Consider the following 19,683-nt stretch of genomic DNA (forward strand, 5'->3'; position numbering starts at 1 on the left):
AGCTGTGCAGAAGAAGAACAACAAGAAGAAGAAATATCTGGAAATATGTCCGTCAGGCCCCTTCCCTTGAGATAAATCTGCAGATATCTCGGAAACGAAGCGAGCTACGGCAAAATGTTAAGAGACCTTTTTTGTAGAAAATCAGGATTCCTACTTTTTATGTTCTATGATATTTTTTGAGCAGATGCGTAGTTCTCGAGATATATCAAGATATTTAAAAGTTCCGGAGCCGCACCAACATAATAGAGATACAGAAACACCGTGGCCCCTTTCTTTGAGATAACTCTGCACTATTGCGCGCTGCAAATGCCACTTCCAGCTTAGCTGTGCAGAAGAAGAACAACAAGAAGAAGAAATATCTCGAAATATGTCCGTCAGGCCCCTTCCCTTGAGATAGATCTGCAAATATCTCGGAAACGAAGCGAGCTATGGCAAAATGTTAAGAGACCTTTTTTGTAGAGAATTAAGTTTCCTACTTTTTATGTTCTATGATATTTTTTGATCAGATGCGTAGTTCTCGAGATATATCAAGATATTTAAAAGTTCCGAAGCCGCACCAACATAATAGAGATACAGAAACACCGTGGCCCCTTTCTTTGAGGTAACTCTGCACTATTGCGAGCTGCAAATGCCACTTCCAGCTTAGCTGTGCAGAAGAAGAACAACAAGAAGAAGAAATATCTCGAAATATGTCCGTCAGGCCCCTTCCCTTGAGATAAATCTGCAAATATCTCGGAAACCAAGCGAGCTATCGCAAAATGTTAAGAGACCTTATTTGTAGAGAATTAAGTTTCCTACTTTTTATGTTCTACGATATTTTTTGATCAGATGCGTAGTTCTCGAGATATATCAAGATATTTAAAAGTTCCGAAGCCGCACCAACATAATAGAGATACAGAAACACCGTGGCCCCTGTCTTTGAGATAACTCTGCACTATTGCGAGCTGCAAATGCCACTTCCAGCTTAGCTGTGCAGAAGAAGAACAACAAGAAGAAGAAATATCTGGAAATATGTCCGTCAGGCCCCTTCCCTTGAGATAAATCTGCAAATATCTCGGAAACGAAGCGAGCTACGGCAAAATGTTAAGAGACCTTTTTTGTAGAAAATTAGGATTCCTACTTTTTATGTTCTATGACATTTTTTGATCAGATGCGTAGTTCTCGAGATATATCCTGATATTTAAAAGTTCCGAAGCGGCACCAACATAATAGAGATACAGAAACACCGTGGCCCCTTTGTTTGAGGTAACTCTGCACTATTGCGAGCTGCAAATGCCACTTCCAGCTTAGCTGTGCAGAAGAAGAACAACAAGAAGAAGAAATATCTCGAAATATGTCCGTCAGGCCCCTTCCCTTGAGATAAATCTGCAAATATCTCGGAAACGAAGCGAGCTATGGCAAAATGTTAAGAGACCTTATTTGTAGAGATTTAAGTTTCCTACTTTTTATGTTCTACGATATTTTTTGATCAGATGCGTAGTTCTCGAGATATATCAAGATATTTAAAAGTTCCGAAGCCGCACCAACATAATAGAGATACAGAAACACCGTGGCCCCTTTCTTTGAGATAACTCTGCACTATTGCGAGCTGCAAATGCCACTTCCAGCTTAGCTGTGCAGAAGAAGAACAACAAGAAGAAGAAATATCTGGAAATATGTCCGTCAGGCCCCTTCCCTTGAGATAATTCTGCAAATATCTCGGAAACGAAGCGAGCTACGGCAAAATGTTAAGAGACCTTTTTTGTAGAAAATTAGGTTTCCTACTTTTTATGTTCTATGATATTTTTTGATCAGATGCGTAGTTCTCGAGATATATCAAGATATTTAAAAGTTCCGAAGCCGCACCAACATAATAGAGATACAGAAACACCGTGGCCCCTTTCTTTGCGATCACTCTGCACTATTACGAGCTGCAAATGCCACTTCCAGCTTAGCTGTGCAGAAGAAGAACAACAAGAAGAAGAAATATCTCGAAATATGTCCGTCAGGCCCCGTCCCTTGAGATAAATCTGCAAATATCTCGGAAACGAAGCGAGCTATGGCAAAATGTTAAGAGACCTTTTTTGTAGAGAATTAAGTTTCCTACTTTTTATGTTCTATGATATTTTTCGATCAGAGGCGTAGTTCTCGAGATATATCAAGATATTTAAAAGTTCCGAAGCCGCACCAACATAATAGAGATACAGAAACACCGTGGCCCCTCTCTTTGAGATAACTCTGCACGATTGCGAGCTGGAAATGCCACTTCCAGTTTAGCTGTGCAGAAGAAGAACAACAAGAAGAAGAAATATCTGGAAATATGTCCGTCAGGCCCCTTCCCTTGAGATAAATCTGCAGATATCTCGGAAACGAAGCGAGCTACGGCAAAATGTTAAGAGACCTTTTTTGTAGAAAATTAGGATTCCTACTTTTTATGTTCTATGATATTTTTTGAGCAGATGCGTAGTTCTCGAGATATATCAAGATATTTAAAAGTTCCGGAGCCGCACCAACATAATAGAGATACAGAAACACCGTGGCCCCTTTCTTTGAGATAACTCTGCACTATTGCGCGCTGCAAATGCCACTTCCAGCTTAGCTGTGCAGAAGAAGAACAACAAGAAGAAGAAATATCTCGAAATATGTCCGTCAGGCCCCTTCCCTTGAGATAAATCTGCAGATATCTCGGAAACGAAGCGAGCTACGGCAAAATGTTAAGAGACCTTTTTTGTAGAAAATTAGGATTCCTACTTTTTATGTTCTATGATATTTTTTGAGCAGATGCGTAGTTCTCGAGATATATCAAGATATTTAAAAGTTCCGGAGCCGCACCAAGATAATAGAGATACAGAAACACCGCGGCCCCTTTCTTTGAGATAACTCTGCACTATTGCGCGCTGCAAATGCCACTTCCAGCTTAGCTGTGCAGAAGAAGAACAACAAGAAGAAGAAATATCTGGAAATATGTCCGTCAGGCCCCTTCCCTTGAGATAAATCTGCAAATATCTCGGAAACCAAGCGAGCTATGGCAAAATGTTTAGAGACCTTATTTGTAGAGAATTAAGTTTCCTACTTTTTATGTTCTACGATATTTTTTGATCAGATGCGTAGTTCTCGAGATATATCAAGATATTTAAAAGTTCCGAAGCCGCACCAACATAATAGAGATACAGAAACACCGTGGCCCCTTTCTTTGAGATAACTCTGCACTATTGCGAGCTGCAAATGCCACTTCCAGCTTAGCTGTGCAGAAGAAGAACAACAAGAAGAAGAAATATCTCGAAATATGTCCGTCAGGCCCCTTCCCTTGAGATAAATCTGCAAATATCTCGAAAACGAAGCGAGCTATGGCAAAATGTTAATAGACCTTTTTTGTAGAGAATTATGTTTCCTACAATTTACGTTCTCTGATATTTTTTGATCAGAAGCGTAGTTTTCGAGATATATCGAGATATTTAAAAGTTCCGAAGCCGCACCAACATAATAGAGATACAGAAACACCGTGGCCCCTTTCTCTGAGATAACTCAGCACTATTGCGACCTGCAAATGCCACTTCCAGCTTAGCTGTGCAGAAGAGGAACAACAAGAAGAAGAAATATCTCGGAATATGTCCGTCAGGCCCCTTCCCTTGAGATAAATATGCAAATATCTCGGAAACGAAGCGAGCTATGGCAAAATGTTAAGCGACCTTTTTTGTAGAGAATTAAGTTTCCTACTTTTTATGTTCTATGATATTTTTTGATCAGATGCGTAGTTCTCGAGATATATCAAGATATTTAAAAGTTCCGAAGCCGCACCAACATAATAGAGATACAGAAACACCGTGGCCCCTTTCTTTGAGATAACTCTGCACTATTGCGAGCTGCAAATGCCACTTCCAGCTTAGCTGTGCAGAAGAAGAACAACTAGAAGAAGAAATATCTCGAAATATGTCCGTCAGGCCCCTTCCCTTGAGATATATCTGCAAATATCTCGGAAACGAAGAGAGCTACGGCAAAATGTTAAGAGACCTTTTTTGTAGAGAATTAAGTTTCCTACTTTTCATGTTCTATGATATTTTTTGATCAGATGCGTAGTTCTCGAGATATATCAAGATATTTAAAAGTTCCGAAGCCGCACCAACATAATAGAGATACAGAAACACCGTGGCCCCTTTCTTTGAGATAACTCTGCACTATTGCGAGCTGCAAATGCCACTTCCAGCTTAGCTGTGCAGAAGAAGAACAACAAGAAGAAGAAATATCTGGAAATATGTCCGTCAGGCCCCTTCCCTTGAGATAAATCTGCAGATATCTCGGAAACGAAGCGAGCTACGGCAAAATGTTAAGAGACCTTTTTTGTAGAAAATTAGGATTCCTACTTTTTATGTTCTATGATATTTTTTGAGCAGATGCGTAGTTCTCGAGATATATCAAGATATTTAAAAGTTCCGGAGCCGCACCAACATAATAGAGATACAGAAACACCGTGGCCCCTTTCTTTGAGATAACTCTGCACTATTGCGCGCTGCAAATGCCACTTCCAGCTTAGCTGTGCAGAAGAAGAACAACAAGAAGAAGAAATATCTCGAAATATGTCCGTCAGGCCCCTTCCCTTGAGATAGATCTGCAAATATCTCGGAAACGAAGCGAGCTATGGCAAAATGTTAAGAGACCTTTTTTGTAGAGAATTAAGTTTCCTACTTTTTATGTTCTATGATATTTTTTGATCAGATGCGTAGTTCTCGAGATATATCAAGATATTTAAAAGTTCCGAAGCCGCACCAACATAATAGAGATACAGAAACACCGTGGCCCCTTTCTTTGAGGTAACTCTGCACTATTGCGAGCTGCAAATGCCACTTCCAGCTTAGCTGTGCAGAAGAAGAACAACAAGAAGAAGAAATATCTCGAAATATGTCCGTCAGGCCCCTTCCCTTGAGATAAATCTGCAAATATCTCGGAAACCAAGCGAGCTATCGCAAAATGTTAAGAGACCTTATTTGTAGAGAATTAAGTTTCCTACTTTTTATGTTCTACGATATTTTTTGATCAGATGCGTAGTTCTCGAGATATATCAAGATATTTAAAAGTTCCGAAGCCGCACCAACATAATAGAGATACAGAAACACCGTGGCCCCTGTCTTTGAGATAACTCTGCACTATTGCGAGCTGCAAATGCCACTTCCAGCTTAGCTGTGCAGAAGAAGAACAACAAGAAGAAGAAATATCTGGAAATATGTCCGTCAGGCCCCTTCCCTTGAGATAAATCTGCAAATATCTCGGAAACGAAGCGAGCTACGGCAAAATGTTAAGAGACCTTTTTTGTAGAAAATTAGGATTCCTACTTTTTATGTGCTATGACATTTTTTGATCAGATGCGTAGTTCTCGAGATATATCCTGATATTTAAAAGTTCCGAAGCGGCACCAACATAATAGAGATACAGAAACACCGTGGCCCCTTTCTTTGAGGTAACTCTGCACTATTGCGAGCTGCAAATGCCACTTCCAGCTTAGCTGTGCAGAAGAAGAACAACAAGAAGAAGAAATATCTCGAAATATGTCCGTCAGGCCCCTTCCCTTGAGATAAATCTGCAAATATCTCGGAAACGAAGCGAGCTATGGCAAAATGTTAAGAGACCTTATTTGTAGAGATTTAAGTTTCCTACTTTTTATGTTCTACGATATTTTTTGATCAGATGCGTAGTTCTCGAGATATATCGAGATATTTAAAAGTTCCGAAGCCGCACCAACATAATAGAGATACAGAAACACCGTGGCCCCTTTCTCTGAGATAACTCAGCACTATTGCGACCTGCAAATGCCACTTCCAGCTTAGCTGTGCAGAAGAGGAACAACAAGAAGAAGAAATATCTCGGAATATGTCCGTCAGGCCCCTTCCCTTGAGATAAATATGCAAATATCTCGGAAACGAAGCGAGCTATGGCAAAATGTTAAGCGACCTTTTTTGTAGAGAATTAAGTTTCCTACTTTTTATGTTCTATGATATTTTTTGATCAGATGCGTAGTTCTCGAGATATATCAAGATATATAAAGTTCCGAAGCCGCACCAACATAATAGAGATACAGAAACACCGTGGCCCCTTTCTTTGAGATAACTCTGCACTATTGCGAGCTGCAAATGCCACTTCCAGCTTAGCTGTGCAGAAGAAGAACAACTAGAAGAAGAAATATCTCGAAATATGTCCGTCAGGCCCCTTCCCTTGAGATATATCTGCAAATATCTCGGAAACGAAGAGAGCTACGGCAAAATGTTAAGAGACCTTTTTTGTAGAGAATTAAGTTTCCTACTTTTCATGTTCTATGATATTTTTTGATCAGATGCGTAGTTCTCGAGATATATCAAGATATTTAAAAGTTCCGAAGCCGCACCAACATAATAGAGATACAGAAACACCGTGGCCCCTTTCTTTGAGATAACTCTGCACTATTGCGAGCTGCAAATGCCACTTCCAGCTTAGCTGTGCAGAAGAAGAACAACAAGAAGAAGAAATATCTGGAAATATGTCCGTCAGGCCCCTTCCCTTGAGATAAATCTGCAGATATCTCGGAAACGAAGCGAGCTACGGCAAAATGTTAAGAGACCTTTTTTGTAGAAAATTAGGATTCCTACTTTTTATGTTCTATGATATTTTTTGAGCAGATGCGTAGTTCTCGAGATATATCAAGATATTTAAAAGTTCCGGAGCCGCACCAACATAATAGAGATACAGAAACACCGTGGCCCCTTTCTTTGAGATAACTCTGCACTATTGCGCGCTGCAAATGCCACTTCCAGCTTAGCTGTGCAGAAGAAGAACAACAAGAAGAAGAAATATCTCGAAATATGTCCGTCAGGCCCCTTCCCTTGAGATAGATCTGCAAATATCTCGGAAACGAAGCGAGCTATGGCAAAATGTTAAGAGACCTTTTTTGTAGAGAATTAAGTTTCCTACTTTTTATGTTCTATGATATTTTTTGATCAGATGCGTAGTTCTCGAGATATATCAAGATATTTAAAAGTTCCGAAGCCGCACCAACATAATAGAGATACAGAAACACCGTGGCCCCTTTCTTTGAGGTAACTCTGCACTATTGCGAGCTGCAAATGCCACTTCCAGCTTAGCTGTGCAGAAGAAGAACAACAAGAAGAAGAAATATCTCGAAATATGTCCGTCAGGCCCCTTCCCTTGAGATAAATCTGCAAATATCTCGGAAACCAAGCGAGCTATCGCAAAATGTTAAGAGACCTTATTTGTAGAGAATTAAGTTTCCTACTTTTTATGTTCTACGATATTTTTTGATCAGATGCGTAGTTCTCGAGATATATCAAGATATTTAAAAGTTCCGAAGCCGCACCAACATAATAGAGATACAGAAACACCGTGGCCCCTGTCTTTGAGATAACTCTGCACTATTGCGAGCTGCAAATGCCACTTCCAGCTTAGCTGTGCAGAAGAAGAACAACAAGAAGAAGAAATATCTGGAAATATGTCCGTCAGGCCCCTTCCCTTGAGATAAATCTGCAAATATCTCGGAAACGAAGCGAGCTACGGCAAAATGTTAAGAGACCTTTTTTGTAGAAAATTAGGATTCCTACTTTTTATGTTCTATGACATTTTTTGATCAGATGCGTAGTTCTCGAGATATATCCTGATATTTAAAAGTTCCGAAGCGGCACCAACATAATAGAGATACAGAAACACCGTGGCCCCTTTCTTTGAGGTAACTCTGCACTATTGCGAGCTGCAAATGCCACTTCCAGCTTAGCTGTGCAGAAGAAGAACAACAAGAAGAAGAAATATCTCGAAACATGTCCGTCAGGCCCCTTCCCTTGAGATAAATCTGCAAATATCTCGGAAACGAAGCGAGCTATGGCAAAATGTTAAGAGACCTTATTTGTAGAGATTTAAGTTTCCTACTTTTTATGTTCTACGATATTTTTTGATCAGATGCGTAGTTCTCGAGATATATCAAGATATTTAAAAGTTCCGAAGCCGCACCAACATAATAGAGATACAGAAACACCGTGGCCCCTTTCTTTGAGATAACTCTGCACTATTGCGAGCTGCAAATGCCACTTCCAGCTTAGCTGTGCAGAAGAAGAACAACAAGAAGAAGAAATATCTGGAAATATGTCCGTCAGGCCCCTTCCCTTGAGATAATTCTGCAAATATCTCGGAAACGAAGCGAGCTACGGCAAAATGTTAAGAGACCTTTTTTGTAGAAAATTAGGTTTCCTACTTTTTATGTTCTATGATATTTTTTGATCAGATGCGTAGTTCTCGAGATATATCAAGATATTTAAAAGTTCCGAAGCCGCACCAACATAATAGAGATACAGAAACACCGTGGCCCCTTTCTTTGCGATCACTCTGCACTATTGCGAGCTGCAAATGCCACTTCCAGCTTAGCTGTGCAGAAGAAGAACAACAAGAAGAAGAAATATCTCGAAATATGTCCGTCAGGCCCCGTCCCTTGAGATAAATCTGCAAATATCTCGGAAACGAAGCGAGCTATGGCAAAATGTTAAGAGACCTTTTTTGTAGAGAATTAAGTTTCCTACTTTTTATGTTCTATGATATTTTTCGATCAGAGGCGTAGTTCTCGAGATATATCAAGATATTTAAAAGTTCCGAAGCCGCACCAACATAATAGAGATACAGAAACACCGTGGCCCCTCTCTTTGAGATAACTCTGCACGATTGCGAGCTGGAAATGCCACTTCCAGTTTAGCTGTGCAGAAGAAGAACAACAAGAAGAAGAAATATCTGGAAATATGTCCGTCAGGCCCCTTCCCTTGAGATAAATCTGCAGATATCTCGGAAACGAAGCGAGCTACGGCAAAATGTTAAGAGACCTTTTTTGTAGAAAATTAGGATTCCTACTTTTTATGTTCTATGATATTTTTTGAGCAGATGCGTAGTTCTCGAGATATATCAAGATATTTAAAAGTTCCGGAGCCGCACCAACATAATAGAGATACAGACACACCGTGGCCCCTTTCTTTGAGATAACTCTGCACTATTGCGCGCTGCAAATGCCACTTCCAGCTTAGCTGTGCAGAAGAAGAACAACAAGAAGAAGAAATATCTCGAAATATGTCCGTCAGGCCCCTTCCCTTGAGATAGATCTGCAAATATCTCGGAAACGAAGCGAGCTATGGCAAAATGTTAAGAGACCTTTTTTGTAGAGAATTAAGTTTCCTACTTTTTATGTTCTATGATATTTTTTGATCAGATGCGTAGTTCTCGAGATATATCAAGATATTTAAAAGTTCCGAAGCCGCACCAACATAATAGAGATACAGAAACACCGTGGCCCCTTTCTTTGAGGTAACTCTGCACTATTGCGAGCTGCAAATGCCACTTCCAGCTTAGCTGTGCAGAAGAAGAACAACAAGAATAAGAAATATTTCGAAATATGTCCGTCAGGCCCCTTCCCTTGAGATAAATCTGCAAATATCTCGGAAACGAAGCGAGCTACGGCAAAATGTTAAGAGACCTTTTTTGTAGAGAATTATGTTTCCTACAATTTACGTTCTCTGATATTTTTGGATCAGAAGCGTAGTTTTCGAGATATATCGAGATATTTAAAAGTTCCGAAGCCGCACCAACATAATAGAGATACAGAAACACCGTGGCCCCTTTCTTTGAGATAACTCTGCACTATTGCGACCTGCAAATGCCACTTCCAGCTTAGCTGTGCAGAACAGGAACAACAAGAAGAAGAAATATCTCGGAATATGTCCGTCAGGCCCCTTCCCTTGAGCTAAATCTGCAAATATCTCGGAAACGATGCCAGTTATGGGAAAATGTTAAGAGACCTTTTTTGTAGAGAATTAAGTTTCCTACTTTTTATGTTCTATGATATTTTTTGATCAGATGCGTAGTTCTCGAGATATATCAAGATATTTAAAAGTTCCGAAGCCGCACCAACATAATAGAGATACAGAAACACCGTGGCCCCTTTCTTTGAGATAACTCTGCACTATTGCGAGCTGCAAATGCCACTTCCAGCTTAGCTGTGCAGAAGAAGAACAACAAGAAGAAGAAATATCTCGAAATATGGCCGTCAGGCCCCTTCTCTTGAGATAAATCTGCAAATATCTCGGAAACGAAGCGAGCTATGGCAAAATGTTAATAGACCTTTTTTGTAGAGAATTATGTTTCCTACAATTTACGTTCTCTGATATTTTTTGATCAGAAGCGTAGTTTTCGAGATATATCGAGATATTTAAAAGTTCCGAAGCCGCACCAACATAATAGAGATACAGAAACACCGTGGCCCCTTTCTCTGAGATAACTCTGCACTATTGCGACCTGCAAATGCCACTTCCAGCTTAGCTGTGCAGAAGAGGAACAACAAGAAGAAGAAATATCTCGGAATATGTCCGTCAGGCCCCTTCCCTTGAGCTAAATCTGTAAATATCTCGGAAACGATGCCAGCTATGGGAAAATGTTAAGAGAGCTTTTTTGTAGAGAATTAAGTTTCCTACTTTTTATGTTCTATGATATTTTTTGATCAGATGCGTAGTTCTCGAGATATATCAAGATATTTAAAAGCTCCGAAGCTGCACCAACATAATAGAGGTACAGAAACACCGTGGCCCCTTTCTTTGAGATAACTCAGCACTATTGCGAGCTGCAAATGCCACTTCCAGCTTAGCTGTGCAGAAGAAGAACAACAAGAATAAGAAATATTTCGAAATATGTCCGTCAGGCCCCTTCCCTTGAGATAAATCTGCAAATATCTCGGAAACGAAGCGAGCTACGGCAAAATGTTAAGAGACCTTTTTTGTAGAAAATTAGGTTTCCTACTTTTTATGTTCTATGATATTTTTTGATCAGATGCGTAGTTCTCGAGATATATCAAGATATTTAAAAGTTCCGAAGCCGCACCAACATAATAGAGATACAGAAACACCGTGGCCCCTTTCTTTGCGATAACTCTGCACTATTGCGAGCTGCAAATGCCACTTCCAGCTTAGCTGTGCAGAAGAAGAACAACAAGAAGAAGAAATATCTCGAAATATGTCCGTCAGGCCCCTTCCCTTGAGATAAATCTGCAAATATCTCGGAAACGAAGCGAGCTATGGCAAAATGTTAAGAGACCTTTTTTGTAGAGAATTAAGTTTCCTACTTTTTATGCTCTATGATATTTTTCGATCAGAGGCGTAGTTCTCGAGATATATCAAGATATTTAAAAGTTCCGAAGCCGCACCAACATAATAGAGATACAGAAACACCGTGGCCCCTCTCTTTGAGATAACTCTGCACGATTGCGAGCTGGAAATGCCACTTCCAGTTTAGCTGTGCAGAAGAAGAACAACAAGAAGAAGAAATATCTCGAAATATGTCCGTCAGGCCCCTTCCCTTGAGATAAATCTGCAAATATCTCGGAAACGAAGCGAGCTATGGCAAAATGTTAAGAGACCTTTTTTGTAGAGAATTAAGTTTCCTACTTTTTATGTTCTATGATATTTTTCGATCAGAGGCGTAGTTCTCGAGATATATCAAGATATTTAAAAGCTCCGAAGCTGCACCAACATAATAGAGGTACAGAAACACCGTGGCCCCTTTCTTTGAGATAACTCTGCACTATTGCGAGCTGCAAATGCCACTTCCAGCTTAGCTGTGCAGAAGAAGAACAACAAGAATAAGAAATATTTCGAAATATGTCCGTCAGGCCCCTTCCCTTGAGATAAATCTGCAAATATCTCGGAAACGAAGCGAGCTACGGCAAAATGTTAAGAGACCTTTTTTGTAGAGAATTATGTTTCCTACAATTTACGTTCTCTGATATTTTTGGATCAGAAGCGTAGTTTTCGAGATATATCGAGATATTTAAAAGTTCCGAAGCCGCACCAACATAATAGAGATACAGAAACACCGTGGCGCCTTTCTTTGAGATAACTCTGCACTATTGCGACCTGCAAATGCCACTTCCAGCTTAGCTGTGCAGAAGAGGAACAACAAGAAGAAGAAATATCTCGGAATATGTCCGTCAGGCCCCTTCCCTTGAGCTAAATCTGCAAATATCTCGGAAACGATGCCAGTTATGGGAAAATGTTAAGAGACCTTTTTTGTAGAGAATTAAGTTTCCTACTTTTTATGTTCTGCGATATTTTTTGATCAGATGCGTAGTTCTCGAGATATATCAAGATATTTAAAAGTTCCGAAGCCGCACCAACATAATAGAGATACAGAAACACCGTGGCCCCTTTCTTTGAGATAACTCTGCACTATTGCGAGCTGCAAATGCCACTTCCAGCTTAGCTGCGCAGAAGAAGAACAACAAGAAGAAGAAATATCTCGAAATATGTCCGTCAGGCCCCTTCTCTTGAGATAAATCTGCAAATATCTCGGAAACGAAGCGAGCTATGGCAAAATGTTAATAGACCTTTTTTGTAGAGAATTATGTTTCCTACAATTTACGTTCTCTGATATTTTTTGATCAGAAGCGTAGTTTTCGAGATATATCGAGATATTTAAAAGTTCCGAAGCCGCACCAACATAATAGAGATACAGAAACACCGTGGCCCCTTTCTCTGAGATAACTCTGCACTATTGCGACCTGCAAATGCCACTTCCAGCTTAGCTGTGCAGAAGAGGAACAACAAGAAGAAGAAATATCTCGGAATATGTCCGTCAGGCCCCTTCCCTTGAGCTAAATCTGCAAATATCTCGGAAACGATGCCAGCTATGGGAAAATGTTAAGAGACCTTTTTTGTAGAGAATTAAGTTTCCTACTTTTTATGTTCTATGATATTTTTTGATCAGATGCGTAGTTCTCGAGATATATCAAGATATTTAAAAGCTCCGAAGCTGCACCAACATAATAGAGGTACAGAAACACCGTGGCCCCTTTCTTTGAGATAACTCTGCACTATTGCGAGCTGCAAATGCCACTTCCAGCTTAGCTGTGCAGAAGAAGAACAACAAGAATAAGAAATATTTCGAAATATGTCCGTCAGGCCCCTTCCCTTGAGATAAATCTGCAAATATGTCGGAAACGAAGCGAGCTACGGCAAAATGTTAAGAGACCTTTTTTGTAGAAAATTAGGTTTCCTACTTTTTATGTTCTATGATATTTTTTGATCAGATGCGTAGTTCTCGAGATATATCAAGATATTTAAAAGTTCCGAAGCCGCACCAACATAATAGAGATACAGAAACACCGTGGCCCCTTTCTTTGCGATAACTCTGCACTATTGCGAGCTGCAAATGCCACTTCCAGCTTAGCTGTGCAGAAGAAGAACAACAAGAAGAAGAAATATCTCGAAATATGTCCGTCAGGCCCCTTCCCTTGAGATAAATCTGCAAATATCTCGGAAACGAAGCGAGCTACGGCAAAATGTTAAGAGACCTTTTTTGTAGAAAATTAGGATTCCTACTTTTTATGTTCTATGATATTTTTTGATCAGATGCGTAGTTCTCGAGATATATCCTGATACTTAAAAGTTCCGAAGCGGCACCAACATAATAGTGATACAGAAACACTGTGGCCCCTTTCATTGAGGTAACTCAGCACTATTGCGAGCTGCAAATGCCACTTCCAGCTTAGCTGTGCAGAAGAAGAACAACAAAAAGAAGAAATATCTCGAAATATGTCCGTCAGGCCCCTTCCCTTGAGATAAATCTGCAAATATCTCGGAAACGAAGCGAGCTATGGCAAAATGTTAAGAGATCTCTTTTGTAGAGAATTAAGTTTCCTACTTTTTATGTTCTATGATATTTTTCGATCAGATGCGTAGTTCTCGAGATATATCGAGATATTTAAAAGTTCCGAAGCCGCACCAACATAATAGAGATACAGAAACAGCGTGGCCCCTTTCTTTGAGATAACTCTGCACTATTGCGAGCTGCAAATGCCACTTCCAGCTTAGCTGTGCAGAAGAAGAACAACAAGAAGAAGAAATATCTCGAAATATGTCCGTCAGGGCCCTTCCCTCGAGATAAATCTGCAAATATCTCGGAAACGAAGCGAGCTATGGCAAAATGTTAAGAGACCTTTTTTGTAGAGAATTAAGTTTCCTACTTTTTATGTTCTATGATATTTTTTGATCGGATGCGTAGTTCTTGAGATATATCAAGATATTTAAAAGTTCCGAAGCCGCACCAACATAATAGAGATACAGAAACACCGTGGCCCCTTTCTTTGAGATAACTCTGCACTATTGCGAGCTGCAAATGCCACTTCCAGCTTAGCTGTGCAGAAGAAGAACAACAAGAAGAAGAAATATCTGGAAATATGTCCGTCAGGCCCCTTCCCTTGAGATAAATCTGCAAATATCTCGGAAACGAAGCGAGCTATGGCAAAATGTTAAGAGACCTTATTTGTAGAGAATTAAGTTTCCTACTTTTTATGTTCTATGATATTTTTTGATCAGATGCGTAGTTCTCGAGATATATCAAGATATTTAAAAGTTCCGAAGCCGCACCAACATAATAGAGATACAGAAACACCGTGGCCCCTTTCTTTGAGATAACTCTGCACCATTGCGAGCTGCAAATGCCACTTCCAGCTTAGCTGTGCAGAAGAAGAACAACAAGAAGAAGAAATATCTCGAAAAATGTCCGTCAGGCCCCTTCCCTTGAGATAAATCTGCAAATATCTCGGAAACGAAGCGAGCTACGGCAAAATGTTAAGAGACCTTTTTTGTAGAGAATTATATTTCCCACAATTTAGGTTCTATGATATTTTTTGATCAGAAGCGTAGTTTTCGAGATATATCGAGATATTTAAAAGATCCGAAGCCGCACCAACATAATAGAGATACAGAAACACCGTGGCCCCTTTCTTTGAGATAACTCTGCACCATTGCGAGCTGCAAATGCCACTTCCAGCTTAGCTGTGCAGAAGAAGAACAACAAGAAGAAGAAATATCTCGAAAAATGTCCGTCAGGCCCCTTCCCTTGAGATAAATCTGCAAATATCTCGGAAACGAAGCGAGCTATGGCAAAATGTTAAGAGACCTTATTTGTAGAGAATTAAGTTTCCTACTTTTTATGTTCTATGATATTTTTTGATCAGATGCGTAGTTCTCGAGATATATCAAGATATTTAAAAGTTCCGAAGCCGCACCAACATAATAGAGATACAGAAACACCGTGGCCCCTTTCTTTGAGATAACTCTGCGCTATTGCGAGCTGGAAATGCCACTTCCAGTTTAGCTGTGCAGAAGAAGAACAACAAGAAGAGGAAATATCTCGAAATATGTCCGTCAGGCCCCTTCCCTTGAGATATATCTGCAAATATCTCGGAAACGAAACGAGCTATGGCAAAATGTTAAGAGACCTTTTTTGTAGAGAATTATGTTTCCTACAATTTATGTTCTATGAAATTTTTTGATCAGAAGCGTAGTTTTCGAGATATATCGAGATATTTAAAAGATCCGAAGCTGCACCAACATAATAGAGATACAGAAACACCGTGGCCCCTTTCTTTGAGATAACTCTGCACCATTGCGAGCTGCAAATGCCACTTCCAGCTTAGCTGTGCAGAAGAAGAACAACAAGAAGAAGAAATATCTCGAAAAATGTCCGTCAGGCCCCTTCCCTTGAGATAAATCTGCAAATATCTCGGAAACGAAGCGAGCTATGGCAAAATGTTAAGAGACCTTATTTGTAGAGAATTAAGTTTCCTACTTTTTATGTTCTATGATATTTTTTGATCAGATGCGTAGTTCTCGAGATATATCAAGATATTTAAAAGTTCCGAAGCCGCACCAACATAATAGAGATACAGAAACACCGTGGCCCCTTTCTTTGAGATAACTCTGCGCTATTGCGAGCTGGAAATGCCACTTCCAGTTTAGCTGTGCAGAAGAAGAACAACAAGAAGAGGAAATATCTCGAAATATGTCCGTCAGGCCCCTTCCCTTGAGATATATCTGCAAATATCTCGGAAACGAAACGAGCTATGGCAAAATGTTAAGAGACCTTTTGTGTAGAGAATTATGTTTCCTACAATTTATGTTCTATGAAATTTTTTGATCAGAAGCGTAGTTTTCGAGATATATCGAGATATTTAAAAGATCCGAAGCTGCACCAACATAATAGAGATACAGAAACACCGTGGCCCCTTTCTTTGAGATAACTCTGCACTAGTGCGAGCCGCAAATGCCGCTTCCAGCTTAGCTGTGCAGAAGAAGAACAACAAGAAGAAGAAATATCTCGAAATATGTCCGTCAGGCCCCTTCCCTCGAGATAAATCTGCAAATATCTCGGAAACGAATCGAGCTATGGCAAAATGTTAAGAGACCTTTTTTGTAGAGAATTATGTTTATTACTTTTTATGTTCTATGATATTTTTTGATCGGATGCGTAGTTCTCGAGATATATCAAGATATTTACAAGTTTCGAAGCCGCACCAACATAATAGAGATACAGAAACACCGTGGCCCCTTTCTTTGAGATAACTCTGCACTATTGCGAGCTGCAAATGCCACTTCCAGCTTAGCTGTGCAGAAGAAGAACAACAAGAAGAAGAAATATCTGGAAATATGTCCGTCAGGCCCCTTCCCTTGAGATAAATCTGCAAATATCTCGGAAACGAAGCGAGCTACGGCAAAATGTTAAGAGACCTTTTTTGTAGAGAATTATATTTCCCACAATTTAGGTTCTATGATATTTTTTGATCAGAAGCGTAGTTTTCGAGATATATCGAGATATTTAAAAGATCCGAAGCCGCACCAACATAATAGAGATACAGAAACACCGTGGCCCCTTTCTTTGAGATAACTCTGCACCATTGCGAGCTGCAAATGCCACTTCCAGCTTAGCTGTGCAGAAGAAGACCAACAAGAAGAAGAAATATCTCGAAATATGTCCGTCAGGCCCCTTCCCTTGAGATAAATCTGCAAATATCTCGGAAACGAAGCGAGCTATGGCAAAATCTTAAGAGACCTTATTTGTAGAGAATTAAGTTTCCTACTTTTTATGTTCTATGATATTATTTGATCAGATGCGTAGTTCTCGAGATATATCAAGATATTTAAAAGTTCCGAAGCCGCACCAACATAATAGAGATACAGAAACACCGTGGCCCCTTTCTTTGAGATAACTCTGCACTATTGCGAGCTGCAAATGCCACTTCCAGCTTAGCTGTGCAGAAGAAGACCAACAAGAAGAAGAAATATCTCGAAATATGTCCGTCAGGCCCCTTCCCTTGAGATAAATCTGCAAATATCTCGGAAACGAAGCGAGCTATGGCAAAATGTTAAGAGACCTTATTTGTGGAGAATTAAGTTTCCTACTTTTTATGTTCTATGATATTATTTGATCAGATGCGTAGTTCTCGAGATATATCAAGATATTTAAAAGTTCCGAAGCGGCACCAACATAATAGAGATACAGAAACACTGTGGCCCCTTTCTTTGAGGTAACTCAGCACTATTGCGAGCTGCAAATGCCACTTCCAGCTTAGCTGTGCAGAAGAAGAACAACAAGAAGAAGAAATATCTCGAAATATGTCCGTCAGGCCCCTTCCCTCGAGATAAATCTGCAAATATCTCGGAAACGAAGCGAGCTATGGCAAAATGTTAAGAGACCTTTTTTGTAGAGAATTAAGTTTCCTACTTTTTATGTTCTATGATATTTTTTGATCGGATGCGTAGCTCTCGAGATATATCAAGATATTTAAAAGTTCCGAAGCCGCACCAACATAATAGAGATACAGAAACACCGTGGCCCCTTTCTTTGAGATAACTCTGCACTATTGCGAGCTGCAAATGCCACTTCCAGCTTAGCTGTGCAGAAGAAGAACAACAAGAAGAAGAAATATCTCGAAATATGTCCGCCAGACCCCTTCCCTTGAGATAAATCTGCAAATATCTCGGAAACGAAGCGAGCTATGGCAAAATGTTAAGAGACCTTTTTTGTAGAAAATTAGGTTTCCTACTTTTTATGTTCTATGATATTTTTTGATCAGATGCGTAGTTCTCGAGATATATCAAGATATTTAAAAGTTCCGAAGCCGCACCAACATAATAGAGATACAGACACACCGTGGCCCCTTTCTTTGAGATAACTCTGCACGATTGCGAGCTGGAAATGCCACTTCCAGTTTAGCTGTGCAGAAGAAGAACAACAAGAAGAAGAAATATCTCGAAATATGTCCATCAGGACCCTTCCCTTGAGATAAATCTGCAAATATCTCGGAAACGAAGCGAGCTATTGCAAAACGTTCAGAGACCTTTTTTGTAGAGAATTAAGTTTTCTACTTTTTATGTTCTATGATATCTTTTGATCAGATGCGTAGTTCTCGAGATATATCAAGATATTTAAAAGTTCCGAAGCCGCACCAACATAATAGAGATACAGAAACACCGTGGCCCCTTTCTTTGAGATAAGTCGGCACTACTGCGAGCTGGAAATGCCACTTCCAGTTTAGCTGTGCAGAAGAAGAACAACAAGAAGAAGAAATATCTCGAAATATGTCCGTCAGGCCCCTTCCCTTGAGATAAATCTGCAAGTATCTTGGAAACGAAGCGAGCTATGGCAAAATGTTAAGAGACCTTTTTTGTAGAGAATTAAGTTTCCTACTTTTTATGTTCTATGATATTTTTTGATCAGATGCGTAGTTCTCGAGATATATCAAGATATTTAAAAGTTCCGAAGCCGCACCAACATAATAGAGATACAGAAACACCGTGGCCCCTTTCTTTGAGATAACTCTGCACTATTGCGAGCTGCAAATGCCACTTCCAGCTTAGCTGTGCAGAAGAAGAACAACAAGAAGAAGAAATATCTCGAAATATGTCCGTCAGGCCCCTTCCCTTGAGATAAATCTGCAAATATCTCGGAAACGAAGCGAGCTATGGCAAAATGTTAAGCGACTTTATTTGTAGAGAATTAAGTTTCCTACTTTTTACGTTCTATGATATTTTTTAATCAGATGCGTAGTTCTCGAGATATATAAAGATATTTTAAAGTTCCGAAGCCGCACCAACATAATAGAGATACAGAAACACCGTGGCCCCTTTCTTCGAGATAACTCTGCACTATTGCGAGCTGCAAATGCCACTTCCAGCTTAGCTGTGCAGAAGAAGAACAACAAGAAGAAGAAATATCTCGAAAAATGTCCGTCAGGCCCCTTCCCTTGAGATAAATCTGCAAATATTTCGGAAACGAAGCGAGCTATGGCAAAATGTTAAGAGACCTTATTTGTAGAGAATTAAGTTTCCTACTTTTTATGTTCTATGATATTTTTTGATCAGATGCGTAGTTCTCGAGATATATCAAGATATTTAAAAGTTCCGAAGCCGCACCAACATAATAGAGATACAGAAACACCGTGGCCCCTTTCTTTGAGATAACTCTGCACTATTGCGAGCTGTAAATGCCACGTCCAGCTTAGCTGTGCAGAAGAAGAACAACAAGAAGAAGAAATATCTCGAAATGTGTCCGTCAGGCCCCTTCCCTCGAGATAAATCTGCAAATATCTCGGAAACGAAGCGAGCTATGGCAAAATGTTAAGAGACCTTTTTTGTAGAGAATTAAGTTTCCTACTTTTTATGTTCTATGATATTTTTTGATCGGATGCGTAGCTCTCGAGATATATCAAGATATTAAAAAGTTCCGAAGCCGCACCAACATAATAGAGATACAGAAACACCGTGGCCCCTTTCTTTGAGATAACTCTGCACTATTGCGAGCTGCAAATGCCACTTCCAGCTTAGCTGTACAGAAGAAGAACAACAAGAAGAAGAAATATCTCGA

This window comes from Osmia lignaria, unplaced genomic scaffold (genome assembly GCF_051020975.1).
Source record: "Osmia lignaria lignaria isolate PbOS001 unplaced genomic scaffold, iyOsmLign1 scaffold0003, whole genome shotgun sequence".
Lineage (NCBI taxonomy): Eukaryota > Metazoa > Arthropoda > Insecta > Hymenoptera > Megachilidae > Osmia > Osmia lignaria.